Raw genomic sequence first — 13,709 nt, 5'->3', positions numbered from 1 at the left:
GCTTCTCCCGTTACGGGACCTGCCTCCGCCTCGGTGGCTCCTCGTAGCCCCGGCGGGACCCGACCCCCGTCCCTCGCCCTGACCCCTGAGAAGAGACCCGCGAGACCCCCTTCCCCTGCGCTGTGGGGGAAGTTGGCGCTGGGGCGAGAGGAGCAAATGGTGCTGAGGGGCCGCTATAAATAAAAAAAACTGGAAAGGAAGCTGACGCTTTAGGATTTGGTCAGTTCCCAAGAACGAGCTCTGTAAAAAAAAAAAAAAAAAAAAAAAAAAGGGGGGGGGGGGAGTTGTTATTATTGCTGGTGGCTTTAACGTAATGATTGCAGCAGGGATTGCCTGGGTTCTGGCTCTTAATTCATCGTGGTATCAATTATAAAACTGGCGGATGCGTTTGCATGTGTTTGGTGCTGTAGGAAATAATGATTTTTCTTTTTTCTTTTTTTTTTATTTACACGAAGCCCTCAATTGTTAGTACTGTGTGCTTACGTATATATAAATATCTTTCTTTTGAGGCTATACTTTTCTTACTAACTGTTGCATCTGACTTAAAATGTTAGTTCCAAAAACTGTGATGGTTTCCTTTTTTGTTAACTTGGTAAGTTGTTTTGAGACTCCCAGACTTGCCTTCCCAGAAATTATGTGGCTCTGTGATGTTTTTGCATCTTCCTGCTTGCATATAACCTTGTTTACTTCAGTTACTTTAGTATCTTTAAATTGTGGGAAAACGTGTTATTAATACGAGAGGCAATTATATTATGTAAAGCTGCACTTGTTGATAACAGTGCATATTTCTGTGATTATTTTGTCCCCCCAGTATTACCTCCCATTACATCATTTGCAAAAAGCTTATGCTCTGATTGATTTCACACAAAGTAGAAAAGCTTGGCTGGAGTCTGGGGACTTACTTTATGACATAACAATAATTCCATAACAGAGGTGATTCGCTAAAGGTTTCTATTTCCTGAGTTTAAAATTCACACAGTAACTGTCTAAGAAGTGTGGCAGCCAGCAAAGAGATTAATTAAGCATCTGGAAAATAGGTCAAGACTGTATTATGGAGTGGCATGGTGAGATCACACATAAATAGAGCAACGTGTTAACATGGACTTACCGGGAGAAAACTGATACTGATATAACAGTGGTGACTACTTTATCTGTGCTGCTGCAAACCATTTATGGTAGCGCAGGGTGAGATCATGTTTATAATCATGTAAAACAGGAATTAGATAGAGTTTTCATTTAATGTGCTTATTACCAGGGACTTCTGTTGTAGTGCAAGTTCTGCTGCTTGCTCAGGGTGTGGCATCGGTTGTGCTTGTAAATTATTTTTTCACAGATATGTTTGGCTAGGTGCTCTAATTCGGGTTGTGGTGGTGGTGTGTGGCTCTCCGGGTTTGAGGACGCCTTGTAATTGGAGAGGTTCCATCAGCTGGAATAAAGTTTCATTAAAAAATTGCTCAGGAAGCTGCCCCTGACTTGGGGTCTCTGCTGGTGCCTGTGATTTTTCTTCCTTTGAAGTTTTTTGTGTTTGCATGTTTCCCCCCTCCTATCTTTCAAACAAATACCTACAGAAACAGGGAAATGGGACCGGCTCCTGCATAACGAGATGCCAGAGACAGAGGCAGGGTGTGGGGAGGAAGAGTGAGCTTTCAACTTATCTTACAGAAGTTGACGTAACTGATAGAAATACTAGAATTTGTGCATCCTGCTTTTCTTGTTGTGTGCTTCAATCTACAGCAGTTGCTTCAAAACAAATCTTGTTTTAGAGGTGATTTTTCAAAAAGCATCTGTTGGATTGATTGTGTCCATTAAAGGGGATGGGAGGCTGAGCAGAACTTTTAGAGAGAGTGTTAGCTTACCAGCTCCTGAGTAGAACAGAATTAACTATGCTTAATTCTTATGAAAATCCCAACGTAAACATGTAGGAATATCAGGCTATGCTTCCTCAAGCTTGTGTGTTTAGGGATGTACCTCTCTGTACTATTTTAAGGGATTGCACTCTTCCTGTTTTTAGAATAGTTTTCTTTTTAACAGTATATATTCTCTTTCTTGTATTTTCCATCCTGCCAGTATGCTGATGATAGCAACAAAGATCCTTTTGACAAAACAGTGCATTTTGAAACAGGAATTTTGTAGTTGGCTTTCTTATAGGGGCGGGGGGGGAGAAGAGCATTGGTAACTGGCGCAGCACTGTCATTTGAGGCTGAACGTGTATTTCAGAGGAATGTTAAATACAGAAGAAGAAATACTTTTAGCTGAGCTAAATTTCACTGTTGCAATGTGAGGTCTGTAAGGCACCGTGGCATATCACTGCTGTGCACATACAGAATAGTTACTGTAGGCAGTAGCGCTTTCTGCACAGAACTTTGTGGAAAAAAGCGGAGAACATCTATGCTTTTTTAAAAATTTTTTTATCAGACAATCCTTAGCTTCACTGAATCTATGATTATTTCATTCCATATGCAGAAGCATTACAGCTGAGGTAAACTGCTCCACTGACTAACAGGAGTGTGAATGGGGCAGAGCAGGCCTGAGAATCAACTAGTGATACTCGATCGAGGGAAGAAGAAATGTGGAAGTAGGATGTCCTCGTGGTCATACCAGCACTCCTCAGTTACGTGTTTGCTGTTGAATTTTTTGAAATAGTATCCACCTTCCATACCTCAAAAAAGCTTGTTTGTACCCTTTCGTGTTTTCTGAGTTTCTTCAATTCCCTGATGATGTTATAATGCAGTTACAGGAGAATTTTAGAAGTCTTGGTATAGGATTACTTTGATGAAGAAAACATCCTTAGCACTTCATTGAATCTATGAAGCTCCTGTAGATGGGTTATGTAAACTCAGAGCTGGCCAAATACTTATTTTCAGCTGGTCTGACTATGACATTTGCTTGCCTTTGAAAATAAAGGAAGTAAGAGTTGAGCTCGATGCTGGGGAACTTCTACTAAGTTAACGTCACCGTTCCTAAGTCACTGAAATACTATTTTTACTTTTTCAGATCTCTTGACTGAAAATCGGAGATGGAGTAGAAAATATGTATTACTTTCAATCCAAATATGAAGAAATTAGCAAGCATGAGTGCTGAGTGTGTTAGAGATGACTGATGACCGCGCAGTATACCTTAAATAACAATATTAACTATATTTGAAGTAACTTTCAGTAGCTAGTGCGGTAAAATGGGTTAGCAATGGGTTACCTTTTCTGACTTCTACAGGCGATGAACACCGTCTATTTGGCCTGAAATGACCTATTATGAAGCATAAAGCCTGGAAAATCCTGCTACCTGTTCTTGGCTTCCCCCGCCTCCCTCTATAGACCATTTTAATTCGGAGCCTCTAGCTCTTTTACAGATTTCTAGAGAAATTGAAGCTCTGTTTCTCTTCAGAGGCACTAACTTTTGAGTGACAGATGAGCAGAGGAACAACATGTAATTGTGGAAGTGGGTTTTAGTCTGTGACTTTATTTGATAGCATAGTATTCCCCCCCGCCTTAATTCTTCAGTTGTTTTATTTCAATATAGTGAATGTTGGGAAAGATGGCAAGAATTGTTGTAAGTCTTGTTTTTAGATGCAGTTTGGGGATAATCTTTGTACAGTTTTGTAGTATTTTTTCACATTATATCACTTTTTTTTTCATATAGTGTCTTAATATTCCACTTAATTTTTGAGAGTGGGTAACTTTCTGACAAAATGGGGTTAATCTCTCGCTTAGCAATTTTGCTTGAAAATGGAAGAACAGCCAAATAACTGGAGTGTTTTTTAAGCAAGTCAATTCAAGTAGTTTAGTTCTAACTTTTTTCTTATTCAGTGACTTAGAATCAGTTTAATTCAAAATATCTCTCCCTATGTTATTAACTTGACATATTTAATAGTCCCAGCATTATGTAAACTTTTTGTACAGTCTTCTTTCACCTTGTGTTTTCAGGAAAAATTAGAAAATATTCCTTTTTGGAAGTATGGCCTTTTCTCCAGCTCTATTGTGCCCTACAATAATTGGGTATAACAGAATGAAGCTTAGAAAATTGTTAAGTTCAAGTTCCAAAACACAGCAATAAGATAAGACCCAGTGAAATATCCAAAGATAAAACAGATTTAGAAATACTTTCATATATTTTCAGTATGATCAAAGCTACAGCAACTATCTCAATATTAAAAAAGTAATTGGATTCTTATGTACAGAGCATTATTATTGCATGTTATGAGTGATACTCCCATCAAAAAAACTATTTTTAAAATCAGTAATCTTAAACTCATGTGACTCTCTCCATTCTTGCTAAAATAATTTAACAGTTCTAGAAAACTATTTTAGTGCTTTTTAAAGCATATTACAAATTAAATATGATTTCATGCTTTTCATGTAAAAAGTCAGCTTTTGTCAAATGAAAAACCCTTCATGTTTGTATAAACACATTACTTGCCGAATATATACAGCACCACAGTAACTACCCATTCAGAATAAGTAGTGGAAAATCTGGGGACAAGAAAGCTCAGGTCCTAATACCTGTGCAGAGTCCCCTTAACATCCTCGTTAAAAGGGGAGGGTGTGACTGCAGGCGGGAGATGCCCACAGCCACTTTCCCTGCCTGTTGGAAACCACTCTCTGTAATCCACCAACCTGAGCATTTCTTACCCTTCTCTGTGGTGGAGGCTGTGCTCCTTTAGGTTACTACGCTGTATTGTCCTGCAGCTGTTTTTACCTGACCGGGACACTTAACTTCCAAGGCATGAGATTGGCGAGAACTTAAGTTGCTGGGTGAGACAAGATTTTTATCACAAAGCTGAAGCTTGGCTGTTGCCTTGCCTTGGGCCAAGTGGCGTCCTATACCTGAGAGAACTTGCTTTTGGTTATTTTAGGAGTTTTACTTTAGTTTTACTTGACTTTTGGGTAGAAGGTGAACCGTGACATGGAAGTGGGTCTCCTCACCTTGTGCTCACCTTGTCTTGAAGCACAATAAAGTGAGATAGCAAAACTGGTCACTGGGCAGGAAAACTGCCAGTAGAGCAACTTCAGCTGGGATTGCGATAACTGGTGCAGCTGTACTTTGTGTGCGGCTGGAGTGTCTTCATTGCAAAGATGTTTGCTGCTTTTATTAGTGTGACCAAATCCCTCTAGGCTGGCTCCCTAGGGTCTTTGGATGTGAACTGACATCTGAACCTTTCCCTGATCCTGCTGGTATCAACTGAAACAAATGCCTACCCACAGAAAGGAGCTAGCATAGGCTCAAGGTCTGCATGAGAAGGTTGTCATATAAATGCAAAAGCTCAGAGAGAAAACAAGCTCCAATCCTGATAATCGATAGAAGGTTTATTTTAAGGGAAGCAAAGAAACTTTTTTTTTTTTACTGGGGATTTAAGCTCCCTCTGGAAGATGAGTGTAATCACTAGCATTGGGTATTCATAAAAATTATCTATATGCACAATTTTATCTGAAACCTTAGTAATCTACTTTTCAAAAGTAATTTACTTTTTCATATGTAGATACGAAAGCACAGTTCTTCTCTCCTGTTTCCCCAGTCTCTTTTGTTTACTACTGTGTTTTTCTTCTTCATCAGTGTTTACAAAACTGGTGTGTTAACCTTTACCTTATTCCACTAGTTTGAGTAAAATGTACTCATTTTTTCCCCCTCTTCCGTATGGTGCAGGTTTTGCCTGTATTGGTACACAACAATTGGTGGAACTTGCTCAATTTCCAGAAGACTTTTTGTTTCTTTTAAGATGTCTGTCTGCCTCTTTGACTGAAAAGCTGTTAATGTGCATCATTGCCTTGTAAACCTCTTCCTTCCTGTGTTTTCCTAGAAACTTCAGTCATCTGCTACTTCCTACCCTTTTCCTTTCAATTATTCTGTGTTTTCTTTTTTTTTCCTTTTTAAATGATTAGAATTGCTTGCTTGTCTAAAATCTGTCTGTTCTAGTTGAGAAGTTTTTTCCACAGCTTGTTTTTGAAGATTTAAACTATTTATAGGGGTAGAGGAGGTCCTCACAAGATCTTTGTCTTTTAGCGCTTGAATCTGTTTAATATGGGAATTTTGGTGTTTGGGATCTTACTTGTGAAGCCCTTTGGAAGGAACAGGCTTTGTTCCTAAGAGAAGAAAAAAGCTCTCTGTCTCCTCTTTCCTTATCTATTAATATCAACTTATTTTGTGATTCCAGAAACTAATTGGTGTTCAGCCTAATAAGAATGGGTCACTTTTATGAGATTCTAAAGGGTTGTTTTAATACCTTTTCTTTATGGCTTCTGAAATAATGCTATGGGCTAACTTATTCCTTTGACTGTGGCAGCTCTGAGCCCTGCAAGAGGACATTCTGGGAGTTTTTCTCAAGAAAAATTTTGGGAGCTCTTTGCGACAAGTGCTCTTTGAGACAAAATGTGTTTTTAAAACTTGGTTGAAGAGATGTCTAAACTTTGTTTTAAAGATTAAAACAAGAGTGAATGTTAAAAGTTTATTTAGTCTACAAATAGATTATTAAATATGGAAGGGAACACAGAGGAAAAATTGATGTACATTTATCAGTATTATGCTCTAGCTAGTGGGGTCATATGCTGCATGTAATCTTGCCTTTCCTTTTGCACATCTTTCTGTATAGTTAAATCAATAAGTTCCTCTGCGTAGGGGAGAGGAAGGAATTTCTTGTACTGGTGGCTTTGGGAAACATTATAATATAGGTTATTACAGTTATTGATTTGTTAGGAGGCAAAAGGCTGAACCTTCTGTGAGAGAGTATGCATTTCTAATGCACTGATTTTTGCCCGTAGGAAACGCTGCTTCCTCCATGTCTTTAGAAATCTGAAAGAACTGGTAAACACCTATTTTTCCCTCCCTTCTTTCTTTATTGTTCTACATATGCCATGTTTAATTTATACAGCTATTTTCAGTAGGCAACCAATGCTATCTTCATGATGCTGCTTACAATGAAAGAAAAACACTTGTTATATAAAAGCAAAATATTATTTAAAACAGAGTTTTAAGTAAGGAATTTGTGTTCTAAAAAAAATAAAAATTAGGACTTTGAAGACTTCTCATTCTGTGTATGTGTGTATAGACTTTCAAACATACACCTACTGGGGGTGTGTGTGTATATCCCAGTATGCCACTGGGTATAGCTGAAGTGAATGAACTGATGACTGTAGCATTCAAAGATAAATCAAGGGAAGTGTGTTGGATTAGACGTTTTTATTTTTTTTACAATTAAGGCAGATTTGAAAAAAAGGCTAAGAATTCATATTTAGTGTAACATTTATGTTGCAGAAGGAATTTGAATATGACCTAGCGTGCTGTCTTGGCAACTCGGTAACTGCTTGATAACGAAGTTCTTGTTGGTCCTATTGGAAAATTGATTATGATTTTTCATGTATTTGAGGAAACCTATAACTCATGTTACTTACTGCTAGGTAATTCTCAATGTGTAGGAAATAGTTTTACACACCTCCTGAACTGTGCTCTCTTGGTACAGTAGATTCTGATTTGCAAATTTTTGCATCACATGTCAGACTCGGCGAGCTCGGTGGGTTATTTGTGTGTGCGCTGTTGCAAACTTAATGTGCAAGTCCAGTGGGGAGAACAGTAGTTTTGTGTCTCTGTACTGATGTGTGCTCTGCTTGGCTGAAAATCTTTTATAATAAAAGGATGAAAGAAAATTTTGAATAAACCTCCTCCCCCTTGTGTAATTTAAAGGAGTTGATGAAGAATCAACTTCATATAAGTAGGATCCCTTCATGGGCATGCAGATGTTTGGCATACCAGCCAATTCTATTTTCCGTATTACGTTTTAGGAGCTGAAGGAGCAAAGCTGAAGTAGCAATGAGGAAGATAGCCATCTAGATTTATATTCTTACAGGAGCTCCGTTTGATATTGTCTAGAGCTATTCTAAAATGAAACTCCTAAATAAATGTCTTAGCTAGGTTTGTCCACTTCTAATTCTAAAAAAGCCCAGCAGACTAAGAACGCAGAATTAAGCAATGAAATCAAAATAAAGTGGCTGGAAATAAGAAGGAAAAATGGCATACATATTTGTTTAGGAAGTTTTTAAAAAAAAAAAAAAAAATTGGCATTTGAACAGGCGGTTTACCAACAGGCAGTTTGAGCTAACCCCCTCTATCAAATTTTATTTCTACTTTAGGTAAGGTGGCAAAATCTTTTGTAAATACTGACAGCAATGGAAAAAGTGTGGCTTTATGTGCTACCTCTCCACTCACCTTGATCCCTCTTACTGTGTTGAAGAGCGACAGACAGTAGCAGTAGATTGAATACATCCTTTGGCACTGTACCATCGTGCAGAACCCGAAGGTGTGGACTCTCCTAAACACTGCCGTTAGGGACTTTTATTTCAGTGTGCCTACTGTTTTCAGGTTCAAAAGAATTAGCCTTTTAAAAGAAGAGATTAGGGTGGCGAAGCCCTGGCTGGTTGAAATGTGCTGTTTGTGTTGATGGTGGCACATTCTGATTTGGAGAGCTTGCTCTCTTTCGGGGCTGGTGGCTGATGCTGCGCTGCTTGTGCTTTCTTTTCAGTTGCATAACAGCTTCTTGCCCAGCAGAAAAATAAATGCTTGAAGTATTGTTCTGTTTGTCTTTTTAACTGTGATGCAGTCATATTGGCATCACAAGATTCAGCTTTTGATATTTGTGGAAAATATGAATATAGCGATTGTATTCTTCAGTAGCAGTCTACTGGTACAAATGACAGCGTTGAGTCATAGGAGTTCACTCTGATATTTTATGTAAAATATGTTTGTGTTCAGTGTATGGTGTTAGTTCTTTTTCCAAGTATTGAGACAATGGTGCAATTGAGAGTAGTTCATATCACACTTAAATGAGCTTATATTTTCAATTTCTGGTATCAATGCAACATTGGTAGTGTCAGATTAAAAAAAATCTCAAATGTTGCACAAATCTAAAGTCAAGCTTGTAACATTTTTCTTAGGTAGGTAGTAACTGCATTTTACAACTGCAAAATTGGATCATTTTATTGTTTGCTTCTCACTAAGACTCTCCAAGCTTGGAACCATCCCCTGGCCTTCCAGCTTCAACCTTTGCCACTGATATGTGCAGGACTGAGGTTTCATGTCAGGCAAAGGCTACCATCGGCTCAGCTTAATTTTGTTGGTGTATGATGGGCCAAAATTCCAGAGCTCTGAAATATCTTACGGTTTTTAATCAAAGAACGTAGTCATTGCTTTTGTCATTAAACTTCTGGATCTCTGGTTTCTACCCCTAGAACTGGGTGTTGGTTTTGGTGAGCTAGCATCAGAGCTGCCCCCACATCTTGCTGTTCTCTGTGGTGGAGTGAGTGTGTGTGCCTGTGCAGTTTGTGTCCAGTATTGCCCCCATGGTTATGTGAGGAAACGATTCATACAGCACGTGTTACTTGAAACACCTCGGCGCTTTCCCCTTTGCTCCGCTTCCTCCCTTCCATGGGTCAGAGATCTGTTTGCAGAGCTGGTTTCGAGGTGGCCACGGGGTGGGATTCCCTGGGCTTGTATCTCTTAACTCTTTGCCCTTTCTGTAGATGTGTTTTCCTTTCTAAATTTTGAGATACCTCAATTGCCAGTGCTTTGTTATGGATCGTACAGCTGGAGTAAGGGAATTCCTCAGGGTGAACAGTTCATGGGTATGAAAGTGCTCACATCAGTACAGCTTGTTTGGCTACATATCCAAAAGAAACAATAGCATAAACGTGCTGCTACTACCAGTAATAAGGCTTCTTCTGGGGGAAAAGAGGGCAACTAATTCAGCTTTGTATTTGCTAAATAATTTGAAAAGTTGGGTGGCACCTAATATAAAAAGAACAATTTTTTTTACCTGGGAAAAATGACAGTATCCTTACAGTGTTTTCAAAGTGATGTGTAATGTAAATAAAACACTTCATAAGTGCTACTGCTCAAATTGTGCATTTGCTGGAAGTTACGGAGCTTTTAGAAAGCCTCCCTTGATGCCCAGCTGAGCAGTGAGAAGGTGTGCAAGTGTGTTGGAACCGGTTCTCACTGATGGAGGCTTGAAAGAAGTTGGAAAACAAGTTTTCTTCAGTTAAATTGTAACTATAGCATTAGGTGGCTGCCACTGGCTAGGCTTTGCCTGCTGGGGATTTTACTACTGCAGCAGCAACGTAGTGATTGCACTTCTCAGGGCATTTAAGAAGGGGTGTTTATTTTGCAGAAGAATTAAGGGTGTAGCGTGGCAATTTCAGCTCCGCTGCAGTGGTCTTACTAACTAGTTACTCTGCTACATCCCCCACCCCCTCTTACTCTGTCATGAGGAAATGTCAATTTATAGTTAATTATTAATGGTGGTCAGGCCTGGAACAGCCTGTGCTTCTCAAGGTTGTTACAGTCTGCCAAATAGGTCATGTATATGAATTTGCCTAGGACTGCTTGAGAAGGCTGGAGACATAATTTTAAGAATCTAGTCAAGAGCATTGTTACAGTTAGGTGAACATTAGCAAGATGTTACCAGAGGTGCTCCATTTCACTGAGCAATGTCTGCGTGGTTCTCTATTCAGTTTCTGTAGAGAGAAGGGGGGGGTGTGGGCGGGGGGGGGGGGGGGGAGGCAAACTGTGAAGCACCTCCTGTTTATTGTCATTACTTTGTGAAAATGTGCTTATTCATTTATTTAATTGAATTTACTTATTTAAAATGTGTTTACTTCATTACTTTGTTCGTACTTTCTTCAGAAGCACAGAATTCACAGTCTTAACTCTGATCAAAATTCACACATTTTGTATAATTTTGTGTTTAATAAATCAAGTGCAGACTTCCTGGTTCTCTCTGCTTCAAACTGAGAGCGAAGAAGACTCATTTCCTTCAAAGGGATCCTGTGGAGAGGTAATAATGGTTGGTAGGTGTCTCCAGACAGCCTTTCTTTTCCACATCCCCTGCAGTATTCACTAGCAGCACCTGGCACGTGAAGCAGGATGCAGCAACCTTCTATCAGAGCAAAGCAAGCTGGAGAACTCCGGAGCGAACTTCAGCTTGTGTGTGCCACTGCCCGGGAGCGGTCACTGTGCTGGGGTGAAGTGATGATGGTCATCTTGCACTTGGGGAAGGAGAAGAGCCTTTAAAAATGTGCGTAGGGGGAATGGACAGACTTCTCTGAAACTAAAACTGAAAATCAAGTCTGAAGCTACCCGAGTAGCTGGAGGCTGCCTCTGGTACTGCACCTGGGGATTGTGCTCTTCAGTCCATCTTCCAATGGATTTGTTTACTCTGCTTCGGTTTGCATCTGGCAGTAGTCTTGTAGTGCAGACACTTGGATTTTTTTTAAATGAAGTTTAATGGGAAGATGTGTGTCAGCTGCTCATGGGTGTTCAGGCTCAAGTAACCTCCCTGAAATGTGCACAGAATGAGGTTTTTTTCTTTCCTGTAGCACCAACTGCTTTGCTCTACACATCCCTCTCTTACTGTGCTGCTAGACTTGTCAGACTACATCGACATTAACAAGCTTCAGTTTGTACGAGGAAGCAGGAGTAGTCTCGATAAGAAATGAGCAGAAGGGTGTATAAGCTCAGTGAAATGATTTGTGACAAGGTGGGGGGGGAAGATCCACTCTGTGGTACAGTGTGCATTATATTATTTTCTTTAACCAGAAGACCTGCTTTAAAAAAAACCAACCCTGCAACACAGTAACTCTTTACTCTTCCCAATGTAGCTATCCATAGGATTATATTGTAACCTGAATCACCCCAAATAGTAAAAACAAAAAATAACCCCAAACAAAACCAAAACAACCCACCCCAAAACCAAAAAAACCTCCCCCCAAAACAAACTACCACCACCCTCTCAACCAAAAAAACCCTCCAAATCAACAAAAAAGTCCCCACAACATGGCAGTGCTGTTATAGTAGAGGGTGTCATGGTATTTTCCCTTTAAGATTTGTTGTGCAGCTCTGCTCTCTGGGTGTGGGGCTGGATTTTCATCTGGGTGGGGGGAAATCAATTCTATTAATAAACTTAGCTTCTCAAAGCGAAGACCTCCAGCAGCTGGTTGTATTGGATAGTTACATGCTCTTCTGGTGTATTTTGTTGCATATATGTTAATGTATAGTAAACAGTGTGCTTCTGTCTGAAATGTCTGAGCACTGCACATGAGTGCACGGCAGAGGTCTTTAAGCAGTCTCAGGTGTAGGATGCTGCAGGATTTTTAATGTGCCTGTTTCATGGGAAGACCTATAGAAGCATTTTATTCATTGGTTGTATGAAGATACTGTAGCTTCTCCAAATGAGATTGCCTCTCGGAGTATATGTAAAAAAAAAAAAAAACAACAAAAAACCAACCAAAATTAGGGGGGTAAGGGAGAAGTGTTTAGGGGAAGCTAAGAAATTAGATGCTCGTACAAGAACTCTAAGACCATTTTTACTTTTCTGGAGTAAAATTTGACTTTTGTAGTTCAGTCTATCATGATTGCATCAAAGGTTGTTCTTCCAGGGTGTGTAATCTGTTTTATTTAGTGCTTAATTTTTTTTTTCTTGGATTTGCTAGAAGTGTTCTCATAATAACTCAATCAACACTTCTTATCTGAGAACAGAACTGTTAGTGTGATTGGAGTTCAGGGTCATGGAGCTAAGCTTGTAAGAAGTACAAAAACCCCAAAAGATGATAAAGATAGCCTAGTTTCTCTCATCCAACTCAAATTAATGTTAAGGAGAAGGCTGGGACTATGTGCTTCCAGTCCTTCTGGACTGGTTTGAATAGCATGAGCTGTAGAAAACATACACATTTTTGAACACCAGTGGTCCAACAGGATTTGAGTGGTCCTCTGGCCATGCTAGAGGACTGTCCTCCTCTCGTACTCCCCTCCACTGGGTTGTTGTCCTGTCTTCAGAAAACTTCCTCAATTGCAGTGTAGGTGTATCACTGCTTTTTCAAAGTAATCGTCTTGATTTCATGCTATCAGCTTTGGCGACATGCTTACAGGGGCAAATACCTTCTCCAGAAGTTAAACCAAGCAAGACATTGGCTGGCTGGTTACAGCAGATCCGAGGCAAATGGACCCGCTGGGGTTTCTGCAGCTTGGCAGGCCTCTTGCCCATGGGTCAGGCGTCCAGGCTCCTTTCCATTGGGCAGCAAAGCTTTGGCTGCTCGCGCCGGACCTGTTTTTGCCCAGGAGCTTAGTGGTGTAGCCATGCTCCTGGGTCTGCTCGGCATTTAGATTTGTCATGTACATGTCCTGAGTTGCGGAGGTGGCGCTGGGCATCTGAACTCTCCTGTCTGCAAACTTTGTGTGGTAACGCAGTAGTGTTACCTTGAAAAGAGGGACAGTTTCTTTACTTTTGAAGTGTAAAAGTTTTCTGAGGTTGAACGTTTTACTTCTCATGCATGTGTGTGAAAGAGGTGTAAGTGGGGATTCTGGTGAAAAAACAAGTGGAGTTTTTTTTTTTAACAGGAACCTTGAAAAGATTTTAAGGAAAAAAAAAATATTCCTTGGAGACTTCGGTGTCTTTGGACTAAATGTGGCAAATCTGGTATTTGAGTTGTCCCAGAAGAACTGGAAGAATGGTAGGCTGCTGATGGAAGGTTTGGCTTGGCCTGTGCTGTGCAGGTGGCACTGGAAGCTCTAAGTAGGCTTGGATGTATGCATGCTCCGGGGCGGTTGGTGAGGGTTGATTTTGGAGCTCTAAGTAGTGGGATCAGGATAAATGATTCCTTTAAATATAATTATTATAGCAAAGAGGGTAAGTCCCATAGTCAATAATATGCTTATGCTGTGCACCAGGCACTTTG

The 13,709-nt window shown here is 40.0% G+C and overlaps 1 protein-coding gene across 2 annotated transcripts in view; it reads left to right on the top strand.

The window, feature by feature from the left end:
• HIPK3 (homeodomain interacting protein kinase 3) overlaps positions 1-13,709 on the top strand; it is a 116,522-nt gene that overhangs the window by 37,010 nt on the left and 65,803 nt on the right. The window contains exon 1 of one of the 2 annotated variants that reach the window (XM_009334498.1): positions 8-219. The exons of the other annotated variant lie outside the window; for it this stretch is intronic. The gene's annotated coding sequence lies outside the window, so the exon portion shown is untranslated. Of the gene's footprint in view, positions 1-7; positions 220-13,709 lie in introns of those variants that run through there. 2 annotated transcript variants of the gene reach the window in all.

This window comes from Pygoscelis adeliae, unplaced genomic scaffold (genome assembly GCF_000699105.1).
Source record: "Pygoscelis adeliae isolate BGI_AS28 unplaced genomic scaffold, ASM69910v1 Scaffold171, whole genome shotgun sequence".
Classification (NCBI taxonomy): Eukaryota; Metazoa; Chordata; class Aves; order Sphenisciformes; family Spheniscidae; genus Pygoscelis; species Pygoscelis adeliae.
The sequence above is the reverse complement of the archived record's forward strand: the minus strand, read 5'-3'. Positions and strand labels throughout refer to the sequence as shown.